Below are 15331 nucleotides of genomic sequence, written 5' to 3'. Positions count from 1 at the left end.
GGAGAACCAACTTAGAGAGATGGGCAGGGAATTAAGTGATGTAAGACATAGAGAGGCAATTAGAATAACTCACATGAAAACACAAAATGAGTTGTTAAGAAGACAACTGCAAGAAAAGGAGACACAATTGCCATGCATGGCCAGCTGGTCTATGGAGGCACTACAATGTAGGGCACCAACAAAATCATATGGAGTATACCTCAAATACCAATGGCTACAATTTCAGATCAATACTTTGGCACAGAGAGGCATAATGCCTTTTCAGGATTACAAACAATTCATGGACCTATGTGACCAAAGTTCAGCAGAAGACAAGGCAAAGATAGCAGATTTCTATTTGCATAACATGGCCCTCACTGATATGAACCTATGGGATCCTAATGCTAGGCTAGGGGACTTGCAGCTAATGGCCATGGCCTCATCGATGAATCATGAGGAGAAAAGGGAAACATAAATCAAAAAGTTGACAGCAAAAGAGAAAAATGAACCCCTAATGATCATAGTTGAGCCATCAGACCCCATGGATCTCATCATCACCTACCAAATACTTGCAAATAATCCTCAAAGTGCCCCTAAGTATATCAATGATCAGGCTTAGGCCATTGCACATTTTGAGGACATGGAAAGATTACTTAGAGATTACTATATTCATGCTTTTATGAGGAGGTGGAATACACTTCCACACACCTTGCAGATAAGGGAGTATCACTCCCCAAAATGGATGTAAGAATCATTAAGGAGAGTGCCACTATACAAGCACTCTATGTAGAGTTTGAAGGTCAATTGGATTGGCCTCAAACTAAGTCCCCCACTGCTGCTAGGACTGCTAGAGGGAAAAAAAGAGGAAGAAGAACAACAACAGTGGGAAGAAGTGGATATAAAGGCAGGATTCCATGATAAAGAAGAGGGCCTCACATCAGAAGAATGGGATGTCAGGGAGGCCATCAGGGCCATCAAAGATGAGGAGATGGACTAGTTGCTCAGAGGATGAGCAACACATTCAGTAGGGGGGTGATGATGAGCCCCATAAATGGGTAATTATATGGGCTCATTTTCCCCCCTAACTTAGCTTAATCCACCATTCTCATTTTTTTTTTATTTTTTTATTTTTTATTTTGCTTGTTAATACTAACCTACGCACCCACGGGGATTTGAACCGGTGACCTATCGCAAGGAGTGCCTTAACAGCGCACCCATTCACCGTCAATCCAAAGCCCCGTGGGCTAATCCACCATTCTCATTATTTTATTGCATGTTTTTTATTATATTTATGCTAATAGAGTGAGTTGGGTTGGTCATTATGCCTTGAATTCTAATGTGTGCTTAATGCAGATTTTTGGTCAATTTTGGAGACAAAGTCAAAGATTTAATGAACATTTGGCAGAAAATATTCGAAGATGACAAGGGAGAGGATTTATAGGAGGGTGTCCCCCTAATTTATGACTCCCTACTTGAAATTCTCCTTCAGAAAGCTCGAAGCACAAGCAGCCACATCAATGCACCAAAGAGGCAATCGAACAAGTGGAGGATAACTGCTATCTATCTCAAGTTTTGGGAGCCAAGCCTTCCTAATTTTAAGGGAGCTATTGGGAGCTCTAGTTGTATAAGTAGAGAGGCCTAGGGCCTCATTAGGTTTTTGAATATTAGTCAAATTTTCGAATTTTTGTTGTAGCTTTGCTCTGCTCAACTTCGAGCTTACTTTTGTTGAGAGTTTCATGTAATGCCATTATTATTTTGATAATGAAGATGAGATCTTGTTCGAGCTAGCATTGAGTTACAGGTCGTATGTGATGAGGAAGGCTATGAATATTTATGTGATGGGAATGGATTCTAGTAGATTTCTAGTTTTGTATTCTTAGGTTTTCAGGGGCCTTTCTACTCTTCTTCGAGTTGTTGCTCATGCTTGGATTGATAGTAGGCCCAACACTAATCAATGGTATGGCCAGATCTCATTGTTATTGCTAGATATATCCTTATTCTCAACTTTGAACGCTTAGCTGACATCGGCCCCCAGAGGGCATAGAATGGATCCTTTGTCTCTTCGAGTTCAAGAAAGAAAGGCTCGATAAGATGATCCATAGCGGGGTATGATAGGAGCCGGGGTATGATCCTTTGTCTCTTCGAGTTCAATAAAAAATGTTAGGGTCCCCCCCTTCCTTCCCCACCTTCCCCCCCTTCCTTCCCAGTTATAAGGCTCGATAGCTCCTTACGGAGCCGGCCCCTGGAGGGTATAGAATGGATCCTTTGTCTTAAAAGGGCTGCAACTCTTGGGTTAGGGCCCAATTCAAGCAGCCAAGCACCTCTTGTTTTGTATCTATATGCTTTGCTTCAGTTTATGAATTAGTTGTAGTTAGATAGATTTCTTTCTTAGTTAAGAATATGTTTCTTTTGGTGAGTTAAAAGGTTGTTTCCATTTTAGTTTGTTGTAGTAGGTTGAACAGTGATAGAAGAAGATACAAAAATGCCATCAATAGAGTGTTGGCCTCCTTTCTCGCCTTTGGGACCATGAACTGAGGCCAAGAACCTCTTGCTGCCATAGAAAACACAGATTTGTCTTTCCCATAGGATCTCTAGTGTTGTAGTTTGTTAGAAGGTTAATGATTTTGTTGTAGATATATTTCACCATGTTCATTTCTGTCTTTACAATAAATTTTCTTCCATGTTTTCTTTCCATATATCATTGTTCAACATTTACTTTCCTAGATCAGAATTTAGACTAGCTTGATGAACAATTCTGTTTTTTTAGTGTAGCTAGTTTCTTTGCTTGCTTAGTCTCAGTGTTTGATTTTCAGTTCTCTTGCAGTACATCTCTACTCACAATAAGTCAATCAATTATCCATCACCATCTCTCTTTGATCCATGTTCCACAAGTCATCCAAAGTCCCTCACAAATCTGCCTCAATTTCCTGCACTTTTCTCATGAACTTTCCTCTCTTTCTTTGAACAAATCCAACCATCTTTCTCTTCTGTAATCCCTCTTGATGAACCCTAGACACCTTAACACATCCTAATAGCCATCAGCTACCCTTTCCACCCATTTTCCCACCTTCAAAACCTCTAAAATAGGTCTCGGAATCCTCCTATAGACCTCTTGTAGACCTCCTATAGATCCCCTGCAGCCTCCTGTAGATTTTCCTATCGGTGTCCTTTTGAAGTCTGATTGTAGGGAAAGCCTCCAGAAGGCCACCTAGGACCTCCTAGGACCCCTCCACACCTTCTTACACCTCTGCAAACTCAAAATTTTCCCTCCATTTCCACCTAATCACTGCCACATTCACAAACAAATAAATTACATGCATGACAATTTCACCTAAAAATACACAAAAAGCCAAAAAGATGTTTTTTTTCTCATTTCCTTCTAGAAGTAACCTGAGTAGATGTTGTTTACTTCCTAAGTAGGTACTGGCATTCTTTTTATGGTTTTTCATCTCTTTTCCTGCAAAAGTAGGATTTGCTAGTTAATTAGGGTTTGCTTGGTTTACTTCAAATTTCAATATTATTTCACTTTCTGCAAGTAGAGTAGCCTCTGTAGGGTAAGCTTTCCTTTCTTTCATCACATATAGAGATTCTTCTAGAATTCATAGAAGTTGGCTTGAGCTCCTAGTGATCTTGCGCTAGCTGACCAAGTGATAGCTTGCAGTAAGAACTAGTACTTGTGCATACAACATCGTCGCTTCCAAGTTTGTTACGAACTACCGGGTTGATAAAAGTAAAGTAGGAAGCCCAGGATTTGTAGCATTATTGCTGCAATACTAGTGCTCACCAATTAGTGGACCCTAATGGAGTTCTAAAGGTCAAAGGAGCAAATTGACTCATAAATATCTAGAGGCGATTTGGGATGGGTGACCTCCAAAGAAGTCCTGGTTACCGGGTGCAAGCCCCGGAAGTGATGATTAACACTATGTGATTCATTTCACTAGTTTCAATCCCACTTCTTCACCCCTGTGAGCATCACCCGATGTAATGAGTGCTAAGTGAACTATTCAAAAATCATGAGAAATTAGTTAGTTACGACTACCTCTCATGGAAATGGTCATACGTGAATGACTTACTTAACGCAGTTGAATCCCAAAATGATATCTAATATAATGCACTGCGTAAACCCCCTAATACTTAAATTTGCTCCCAAATTCACTCAGAAAAGCAAGGAAACATCTCAAGTTCGAGCTATTTGTGGGGTTTCTAATCCTAATGAAGGAGGTAAATGGGAAAGAGCTGAAAAGCATGGAAACTTCACTTCTTTTACCTTAGGGAACTCATGGAGGAACTTGGAAACCCTAACTCAATTGCTACATAAGCAAAGCTAGGGCTATGGTGATAGAGGTCAGATCATTTGAAAGGATAGCATACTTGATTGTCGAGCATTGTCTCAAATCCAAAGAAGTTGGTAAGAAGGGAGAGAGAGAGAAGCTGGAGGGGTAAGGGAAGGCTGATGCAATAGATGGTTGTAATCACTCTTCCGACAATAATACAAAACTGTAGTTGTATTGTCTACTCCGTGGTGTTGGTACTATCATCCATTTGCTTGTTTTTCCAATACCTTTTAGCATGAGTAGCTTAGTTATGTGTAAATAGATATTCTTTTATGTATTCATGAATTAGTTATCAAGGTTGTATGCTGTGATTATGCTTATCTCTTCTATGTGCAAGACTTGATCTGGAGCCGGCTCAGGGGAATTCCACCTAGCTTCATTGCACTCTCTAGAAAATATACAGAGAGGCTTGGGGTAATCTATCTGTCTTACTTTGATAGTTAGTTATTGTCTATGAACATACATGTAACTTTGTGGCGGTTGCAGATAATCTTACAGTCTACCAAAGGTCCTAGGAAGACCTTTGAGGGTATCTTCATTCTCCATACACCATGCATTTTATCCTATAGCACCTCGTACCCTTTCTAGCAACGCATCCAAGTGGTATATCGAGATACCACGCATGTCAGTCAATACCTTTGATGCTCTAGCGATGGAATTCTTAAAGCACTTCCAGCTACCCATCTGCTATGAAATTGGGATAGAACTCCTCACTTCATGACGTCAGGATACTGCCACCCACATCTCTAATCATATACATTAATGGAGACATAGGCGGAGGTCAGCCAAAGCTCCCCTCCCAGACTATCTCTTAGAGGATTGGTTCTGCAAGTCTCTACTCCCCCAAATAGCTAAGGATATCACCTTACGTGGTGCGATCATAGAAGACCAATCCATACGTCATGCCTAGCACTTGGATCTGATATATTCGTAGTCTGGCACTCTATACGATGTAATCCCCAATGCTCCTCACAACTCCAATGCTCCCTCTGCTCAATAACCCGCAAGTCACATTGATAGAATTATCGGTGCAACCTCCTGGGCTATTGTAAAACAACTCAGTTGTCACATTGCCTAGATGTCAGTGGACTCCTCTTCCAAATTTTCTGCTCTTTCTACCACCATGATAAACTTTGTGCAATCTACGCAGAAGCCTAGTGGTAAGAACAAGAAGAATAAGAAAAATACTGCTCCTTCTGAGGTGCATTAAAAAAAGTAGCAAAACCCAAAGAAGAAGGCTATTGCACATCGTGACGATGGAAAGGATAAACTCACCAGATTCCCTTACAAAATCTGTGTTGAAGACCACATGACCTTTTTCTTCCTACGTCTTCAGGAATGCACAAATTTCATTGCTAAAAAAGATACTGGTATGACCCTCGTTGTCCTAAATAATCCTTTCCCCACTTAGTAGCAGCAACACCTTATTACAAACCAACCATAACCCCCGCAAGGGGACAATGGTGGTTTGCAACATCCTTCAGCTGGTGAAGGACCCTCTACCATTTACACCTTTGAAACGGTAGATCTACAAACCAGAGCCAAACCTCATGGAGCTCATGTCACTCATGCAGAGGAACCTTCTTCAACTCAAAACCCACCGCCGCTTAACAATCTTCATATTGAAAGGCTAGTTTCTTACATTGTGATTCACCCCCCTAAAGGGGCACTTCGATCCACAACACACAATACATCTGCACGTGCCACCCAAAACTATAGCATTGTAGAAGATTTGGCACAAGTGCTGTCAGTGATGTCAGTGCTCGAAGTATTGCAAACATGTCTAGCACAAAGGAAAGCTTTGCTTTTGGTCATTCGTGGTATCGACCCATAGGATTCCATGCTTGTAATTTTTGACATGGAAAAGTGTAAACCTCCCCTTTCTCATCGGCTTGCATTTTAGGTGAAAATCTTTTCAAAAGGTAAAGATATACATGGAACTGTCATCGACGAAGGTGCTTCTACCTACATCAAGTCAGCTTCATGTTGGCTCGCTTTGTGTTCTCCAACCCTATCCCCACTGTCAAACTCCCTTAGAGCTTTCGATGACCACACTTTCATCCCAAAAGGTTACCTAGCTAGCTACCCCATCACCTTGTATGGGAAAATGGTAACGGTAGACATCAAAGTTGTAGATAAAAAGCTTGACTATAATCTCTTGTTGGGTTGCATTTGGACTTATGCCATGATGGACATTGTGTCTATTGTCTTTCACATCATCCTATTTCCATTACATGGAAAGGTAGTCATAGTGGACCAACTATCCTTTTTCACCCCTGATTATTCCCCATTACCAAGTAGCTCTATACCCCTAGTAGGTGGTGTACCTGAATCTTACTTCAGTATCGATACTAGTCTATTGAAGGCTTCTTCCCTAATGGGTTGTTTCCCTCTTCTGCCACCAAAGGTTACACAAACAGTCAATATGGTTTCATCCATTCCTCAAGAACTGACCGATCCCTGGATCCTACTGGATCCTTCAGAAATTGACACTTACGAAGAACAAATTTCGTTGTCACCAATTGAATTGGCCTACCAAGCCATTCAATCTACATCCAAATCTCTGGTGACTTTGGTTATGACCAACGGCAACACTTCCCCTTCCATAACTACTCCTTCTTTCGATCCACTCAATCAAGTCCTACCTACAGACAAAGATATTAGAGAAATCATGAGTTTAGAAGAGTGACCTTGGGAGGACTCGCACCATCGTGTTTCGATATCTGATTCATACATGATGCCTCTTCAAATCTTGTCACCCGACATACCAGAAATCGTTTCCTCACCATATATGACTATCCAAACTTTGGATGCGGAAGAAAACATGGGAAATATTTTAAATAAATTGCTCATCAATATTTCTATCTTGACAAGCATTGTGGAAAACATCCAGATTGGAGCAGATTGCAATCTTGAGGAAATTGCAAGCTTCACTTGCCTTTTTAAGGAATTCTGTGATGTATTCACTTGGTCTTACAAGGAAATGCCTGGCATAGATCCAACTATTGTCGAGAATGAGATCAAGATTTACGACAATGCTAAACCTGTACGCCAAAGGCTTCGACTGGTCCATCCCCGCAAAATGGCAGCCATCAAAAATGAGGTGGAAAAGTTGTTACATGTTGGTTTTTTCTATCTTGTTCCTTTAACGGAATGGGTTTCCAATCTGGTTCCTTTCAATAAGAAACAAGGAACCATCCACGTATGTATCGACTATCGAAACTTGAACGTCGCATGTCCCAAGGATAATTATTCAACACCGTTCACCAACCAGATCATTGATGACTGTGTCGGTTGTGAATCATTTTCATTCATGGATGGATTCTTAGGGTACAACTATATTGCTATAAAACCCAAAGAAAAGCACAAAACTGCCTTTGTTTGCCCATGGGGAATCTTTGCCTATCGAAAACTCCCATTTGGTTTAAAGAATGCTAGAGAAAATTTTCAAAGAGCCATGGACTACGCATTTCATGATATGTGGCATATCGTTCAAGCTTACTTGGATGACCTTCTAGTCCATTCCAAGCAGCAAATATAGCACCTGAACCATTTAAGATCCATCTTTCTTAGGTGTTGGTTTTATAACATATATCTGAATCTGCATAAATGCCTTTTCTTTGTTGAGTCTAGATGCTTATTTGGATTAATTATCTCCAAGTACAGGATTAGTGTTGACCCCGACAAGGTAAAGGAAATTACTCAATTTCTCGAACCACAATCCGTTCTGCAGCTCCAATTTTTGCAAGGGAAAGAATTTTTTTTACGATAGTTCATCGTAAAATATATTGACTTGACGAAAGGATTTATGTGCCTTATTAAGAAAGGAGTGTCGTATCTATGGGATGATCAAGCTCAACGATCATTTCATGCCTTGAAAAAGGCACTTATATCATCCCCACTCCTTAGCACTCCCAACTATGGCCGCGACTTTCTTCTATACCTGGCAGCCTTTCCATCCTCTCTCGGAATGGTCTTGATTCAACTCATGATGACCGGAGTGAACATGTGATCTATTATCTGTGAAAAGGCTTGGTTGGGCCCAAACTCAAATATTCACATGTGGAAAAGCTATCATTGGCAGTTGTCTTTGCTGTCAACTAATTCCAACACTACATACTGCTGCGACAATCTACTATCATTGCCTTGGAGAATCCCATGAGACACATTTTGTCTCATCAAGTATTTGAAATGGATCATGATCATCCAACAATTTGATTTGGTTTTCACTGCTGCCAAGGCGAAGAACTCCTTAGTCTTTGCCAAACTTTTGTTGGATCTTCCCATTATCGATCCTATCGAGATAGCCCACGATCCTCTTCCGAATGAAGTTGTCTATCTTATCGACACTACCAACCCTTGGTATGGTGACATTCTTGTCTACCTCTAAGCACAACGGTTCTACCCCAAACTATTGTCAGTTGATCCTCATCGTATCCGCCACCAAGTGTGACACTATCTAGTGACTAACAATACGTTATATCATTGTGGTGCGGATATAGTTCTTTAATGTTGCCTCACTCATGAGGATGTGCAACACGTTTTAAATGACTACCATGATGGGGCATGTGGCAGTCATCTTTCTAGCATATCTACTACACAAAAAAAAATTGCGTGCAGGTTATTACTGGCCGACCTTGTTCAAAGATTGTGTCAATGCCATTCAGCAATGCCATCCTTGTCAAGTGTTCATAGAGAAAATGCGCACTCCTTTGACCCTACTACACCTAGTTATCTCCATCAGCCCCTTTTCCAAATGGGGGATAGACTTTGTAACTTGCAATCCTGTTTCCTCTAAAGGACACAACTATATCATTATAGTTGTGGACTATTTCACAAAATGGGCCAAAGCCCTTCCCACCTACCGGGCCGATGGGGAAACCACGACACTATTCCTATTTAATTAGGTCATCTGTTGCTTCGGTTTACCCCACATGATCATTACAGACCATGGGTCTAATTTTCAAAATCACATGATGTCTGACTTAACATTGTTGCTAGGTTTCCAGGATCAATCATCCTCCTACCACCCCCAAGCTAATGGTCAAGTAGAGATCGTCAATGGCGTCTTAAAGACCATGAAATGTAGGTTAGTATGGAATCATAAAACTCATTGGCATCAAATGTTATATTCGGCGCTATGGTCATGCCGAACTTCAGTTAAGACTACTACGGCCTTTACACCTTTTCAACTAGCTTACGACCTGGAAGCAGTTTTACCAATTGAGTGTCGGATTCCTTCCCTACAAATCACAGTTGAACTCCTGCCTGACACTACTTCCGAAAAAGAGCACCTACTATAAATCAAACAACTAGATGAAACCCATTGAGATTTCGAATTGGCACTCGAAGCCCACAAGCGCTGGGTAGAAGCCCAGTACGACAAAAAGGTCAAGCTCGTTCTTACCAAGAGGGAGACCTTGTTTTGCTCTATGATAAAAAACATGACCTCGTAGGAGCAGGTACACTTCAACCCTTATGGCTAGGTCAATATGTCATCAAGAAAGCCCTCTCAAAAGGGGCATATGAACTTCCTGACTAAAAAGGAGTCCCGCTTGTTGAGCCCCAAAATGGGCTCTATTTGAAAAGTATTATGCCTAATATTGCACTGGGCATGTGCTTTGTAATTTTATGTATTTATAAGTTTCGCTTCCTTTTTTGATGTGATTGGATTGTTTGGTATTTGTTGGAGTATTTGTCTCATACATATTTCTCGTAATGCATATGTATTCATTACCCTTAGCATACGTAGGATACACGAATGGTTCCAGTAATCACACACAACACATTGCATCAATTGCTTAGGTCATTTACACACCTCAGTCGGAACTGTTTTGTTCCAAGGGAGTCTTTCCTGGTACTACCACCAACAATATTTCTAAGTACATGTCCATAATTTCACTTCTCACTAAAGCATCGTCAAGGGACATCTCCAATCTCATGATCAGGTTAGAATCTCAGCTTGTTATTATGCAATTGACAAATCATTATCACATTCTTCATCCAACCTTATTACGTCATTATTTAAGGGTATGACTCCTGGAACATCAATTTGAATTTATCACATATGAACACACTCCTAGAGAATTTAATACAGTTGATGATTCATTGGAAAAATATGTGTTAGATTAGCATCTGTCTCATTCCCTATAGAAACATGCATGAAAATTAAAAACTTATAAAGTTAAAATTTTACAAAAACACTTTAAAAACATTTACACCATACAAATACCAAAATGTATGTATATAAATATAGATAGAATCTCGTCTTTTACATCAAAATATTCCAAAAATTGGATGTTTTAAGTACAAAATGGCTACTAAGCCTTGCTATGAACACCCATTGGCTATGCCAAAGCACCTGCTAAAAGAGCCCACTGCTCCTAAAATGCTAAAACTACTCTAGTTATCCTCCGAAGAGGAACTAGAAACTGCTCAGGTACATCGATTGTGTGCCGCTGCATATGAGCGGGGATATCCCTCATAGGAGGGGGGGCACACCCATTCTAAATCGATACAAGTTCCTCAGAACCTCACGAATACTGTCAGCATCATCCCCCCAAGTAGGTAGTTGGCCTCCTCATCTTATGTTGCGAGGTTTGCTTGCAGGTCCTAATGGCACCACATCTGTGTTAAGCATAAAGATTCATGTTAGTACTTGTTCACCCATAAAAACATCACATAAAAATTGAAAAGCTAAAAATACTTGAAGTACTCTCAAAAATCATTCTCACCTTGGGGACCCCAGTTGGTCTCGGGCAGTAGCATCAAGTCAGGGTCACCGATGAAGTCCCTGCACTCATAGGCATAGTCGTCAATCATCACGATCTAGCCACGAAGCCATTGGAAGATATCTTCCTCGAATAAATGTTAGATTGGTCTTCCTCCTATGCGAGGATCAAGTGATGACCATCGCCCCTGTCTCGGCTCCCTTAGACGAAAGGGACCTAAGCTCATCCTTGGCACCATAACAGGTACCCTCTCAAGAATGAATGAGACTATGAGAGTACCATACCCAAAACTTTGTTGGGTTCGAGTCTTGCATGCGGTTAATTCTACCTTCAACTCGTGAAGCACTGCTTCACACCAGTTGAACATCTAAGGCTAGACATAGTCAACTGCAAGCAATAGTTGGACCTTTGTCACAACATGGGGACTCTTTGACCCCACCAAATGCACAATTGATCTGAAAATCACTCGTGAATGATCTCAGTTAATTAATGAAGGTATTACAGACTCATGTGCTGGTGTGTCTATGTTATTTTAGGTAATGGATCAATAAGATTGCGAAATACACAGACACTTGAAATAATAAGAAAAACACAATAAGAAAATACAGAACATAACAAATTTAATAAGGAGTTCACCCAATCCTCCTAGGCTACGTCTCCTGGTCCAGCCTTTAGTGGTGGCCTTTTTTATTGTGTCTTAGAGCAGAGATTTTACAATAAGGAGCTCAACTTGAGTCTCACTTAACAGATGATGATCAATAGGGTGGTACTTGGATTCCCCAAGCCTCTAGAGTACACAGATTCCCCCTTACTGGATCTCGACCTCAACTCATCTCAATGGTGATCCAAGTAGCCCAGCTTGAGTATCTAAGGTAGAGTAACCAAGCCCATCTGAGTAACCAATAACACGCCCGGGCACCTAGAACATATGGATTTGCTACTACCTTTGCCTATGCTACTTAAGCTCCCTCTACGACCGGGACTTAAGCTGCTACTATCTCTGCTACTGGATCTACTAACGCTGGTGCTAGATCAACTTATGCTGGTGCATCACCTTTCAAGACCTCTTTCCTATGAGTAGGATGCTTTCAAACTTTAGAAAGAGGCACTCAATACCTGACAGGTTTACGCAGAGGAGTGGCTCAAGCCTTCTTTGGAGTTCACAGACTCTCGGACTCTCTCTGTCTCTTTCTGCTTGATGTTGCCTTTGCTCTACAGGTAAGCTCGACTTCTTTGTTCTCTGAAATTCACTTCTTTCTCTACTTTTGTCCCTCCTGCTCTTTCTCTATTCGTGGCTTAAAGCCAATCTGCTCCTTGACTTTTCATTTCCATTTCCCAACTCTCTGGATCACCTGCCTCTATTTGCTAGAATTCCCTTGCTCTGCATCTTCATTGTTGTGTAACGCTGCACAGAGAGGTGGCCACTTGTTTCCTTACAGACTGCATGTTAGTTTTCTTTTGAACGGTCATTCTTTCCGTTACTCCAGGATTTGCCCACGAAAATGATCCTTCTGCCAACTCATCGGTCATGCTGGACCTCAAATCTTTATGTGCCTTAGTGTATTTTCTCGTCGAATCCGATCATCCATTGGGTTAATTATTTGTCATTGATCTAGAGCCTCCAGATTCTATGGTCTCCATTTATAACGCATGGGTAAGTTGTTCGACCGTTACTTACATGATGTAAGCAGTTTTCTCTCTCATCCACTAGACACGCGTCACCTGGTGTATGAAATCGCGTTGAACTTGGCCAAACCTGCTTACTGCTCGATGTGCACGTGATATCCTACCGGTTTGGGGTGCGGCACCCTCCTTTTGACATTTTCCGCATGGTTTCCTGTTTTCCCTCGTGATCGAGCACTTGGGGCTCTCCTTCTCTGAGGGTTTTGTCCTTGCACTAATCGCGTATCAGAATTTTCCTCTGTTTCTAGATCTGGGCTTTTGATTGCCAATTTGCATCCATGCACAGTCTCCATGGGCCAACAGTTAGCGAGCTTTGACCGAGGGTCCTCATTGTACTGTGCAGGCCACAATTGCCATTGTCCAGAGGTCATTTTTGATACTTGTTATTCATAAGATTTGATCTATCATAATTTTGAAACAGTCATGAGAAATGTTTAAGGATCTAATTCGGATCATGGACATCCCACTGAAAAATCTTTTGGACCACCAAAAGTGGGTTTTCAAGCATTAACTAAGTGAGGATATAACTGTCTCACTTGTCCAATCTCTATCCATTTTGCACTGCTTGGCTTTGAACCCTTGAGTCCAATCCTGACGTACTCAACGTCTCCCCTACACGTCATCCTCACCTTCCTATCCAGAACTGTGTCTTCCTACAATTCATTGAGATATTCGGGTAACAGATCATCAATAGAAGGCAATTGACTTTGCTCTTTAGGATCTTCAATTAATGAAGGTTCAAATAGTCTCAAGTTGTCTGCAGTAATGACTGAGTAGATGTGCATGTAAGCTGGTAAATTAATGCGAAAAGAATTCTCACCAATTTTTTCAAGTATCTTGAAAGGTCCATACCTTACTGGCTTTAGCTTTTTACGTTCACCTTGCACTTTGTCTTTGCTGATATACGGCCAGACTTGATCACCAACTTGGAAACTATGCTCCATCCGATGCTTGTCATGCCTTGCCTTGTATTTGGCTTGGCTCTTTTCCAACTATTCTTGTACTGCCTCGTGAATCTCTTGGATTTGTTCAATGAACTTGGTTGCCTTGTCCACATCACTGTGTCCATCAACTGCTATGTCTTTACCAAAGACAAAATCCAAGGGAGACCTTGGTGTGAAACCAAAACAGGTCTCAAAAGAAGATCTCTATGTAGAAGAATGTTTTTCTCGGTTGTAAGCATGATGCACATAACACAAATGTTCATCCCAAAGTTTGGGATGCTTGCTGCAATAGCCTCTAAGAAACTGGATCATTTTCTTGTTGACCACTTCTATCTGGCCATCTGTCTGTGGATGAAAGGCTGTGCTTTTCTTTAGTCTGGTGTCCATCAGTTCCCACAGACTCAACCAAAACTTCCCAACAAATCAGGTGTCTCAATCAGATATAATGGAAGTGGGTAATCCAAAATGAACCCATGCATGCTGAAAGAACAACTTTGCAGTTTGTTCAGCTATAATATGTTTATTACAAGGTATCAAAATACACATTTTTCTGAACCTATCCACAACAACATATAAATAGTAATGACCTTTCCTAGATTTGGGCAGTCCTCCAACAAAGTCCATGGAAATACTTTCCCAAGGATGAGAAGGAACTGGTAATGGAGTGTACAAGCCTAGTTTTCTATTGCTAGGCTTGCTTTTAGCACACATGGTACACCCTCTTACATATCTAGAAACTGTCTCATTAATTTTTAGCCAATAACAAAATCTTTGCAGCTGCGCAACCATTTTACTTACCCCAAAGTGACCTGATATTAGAGAAGTGTGTGCTTCCCAAATTATCTTTACTCTTTCAGTTTTCGAAGTGCATAGCTTCCCACAATGATACAAGAGTTGGTCCTTAATGTGATAATCCAATTCTTCTACTCATTTGCCTTGACTTAAAGTTGCATATACATCTTTGAAATCTCTATCTTGAGCATATTGTTCAATGCAGCTCTCATGCAGTACTGAATTATGCTTAAGTATAGTGGATGCATTTATAATAGGTCTAGATAAAATATCTACAACTTTATTGTGTATGCCATTTTTATATTTGATGACTAAATGAAACTGTTGTATAAAACCTGTCCATCTATAGTGTCTTGATTGCTGCAACTTAGTTTGGGAGTGTAGATATTGAAGTGGTTGATGATCAGTATGTATAATTGTCTCTTTGCCCATTAGGTAATGTTTCCACTTTTTCACACTCTATACTAATGCATACAATTCTTTATCATATGTTGGATAGTTAACTACTGTAGAATTAAATGTCTCGGAACGATAACATATGGGTTTACCATGTTGTATCAACACTGCTCTCATGGCATAGTCATTGGCATCTGTTTGGATCTCAAATGGTCTTTGAAGAATTGGCAGTGCTAGTACTGGTGTTGTACTAATCTTTTCTTTCAAGATTTCGAAGGCTTTCTGTTGTTTGCCTCCCCACTGAAACACCTTGTTCAATCCTATTAAAGCATGTAAGGGAGCTACAATCAAGGAAAAGTTAGAAATGAACTTTCTCCACTATTGTGTTGCTCCTAAGAAGCTTCTCACTTCTGTAGTAGATTTGGGTTTAGGCCAATTTATAATGACTGCAACTTTAGAGGGATCTATCTTT

Source organism: Pinus tabuliformis, chromosome 1_2, assembly GCF_031772625.1.
Source record: "Pinus tabuliformis cultivar Carrire ecotype Pingquan chromosome 1_2, CPIR1, whole genome shotgun sequence".
Taxonomy (NCBI): domain Eukaryota; kingdom Viridiplantae; phylum Streptophyta; class Pinopsida; order Pinales; family Pinaceae; genus Pinus; species Pinus tabuliformis.
Note: the sequence above shows the minus strand (reverse complement) of the source record.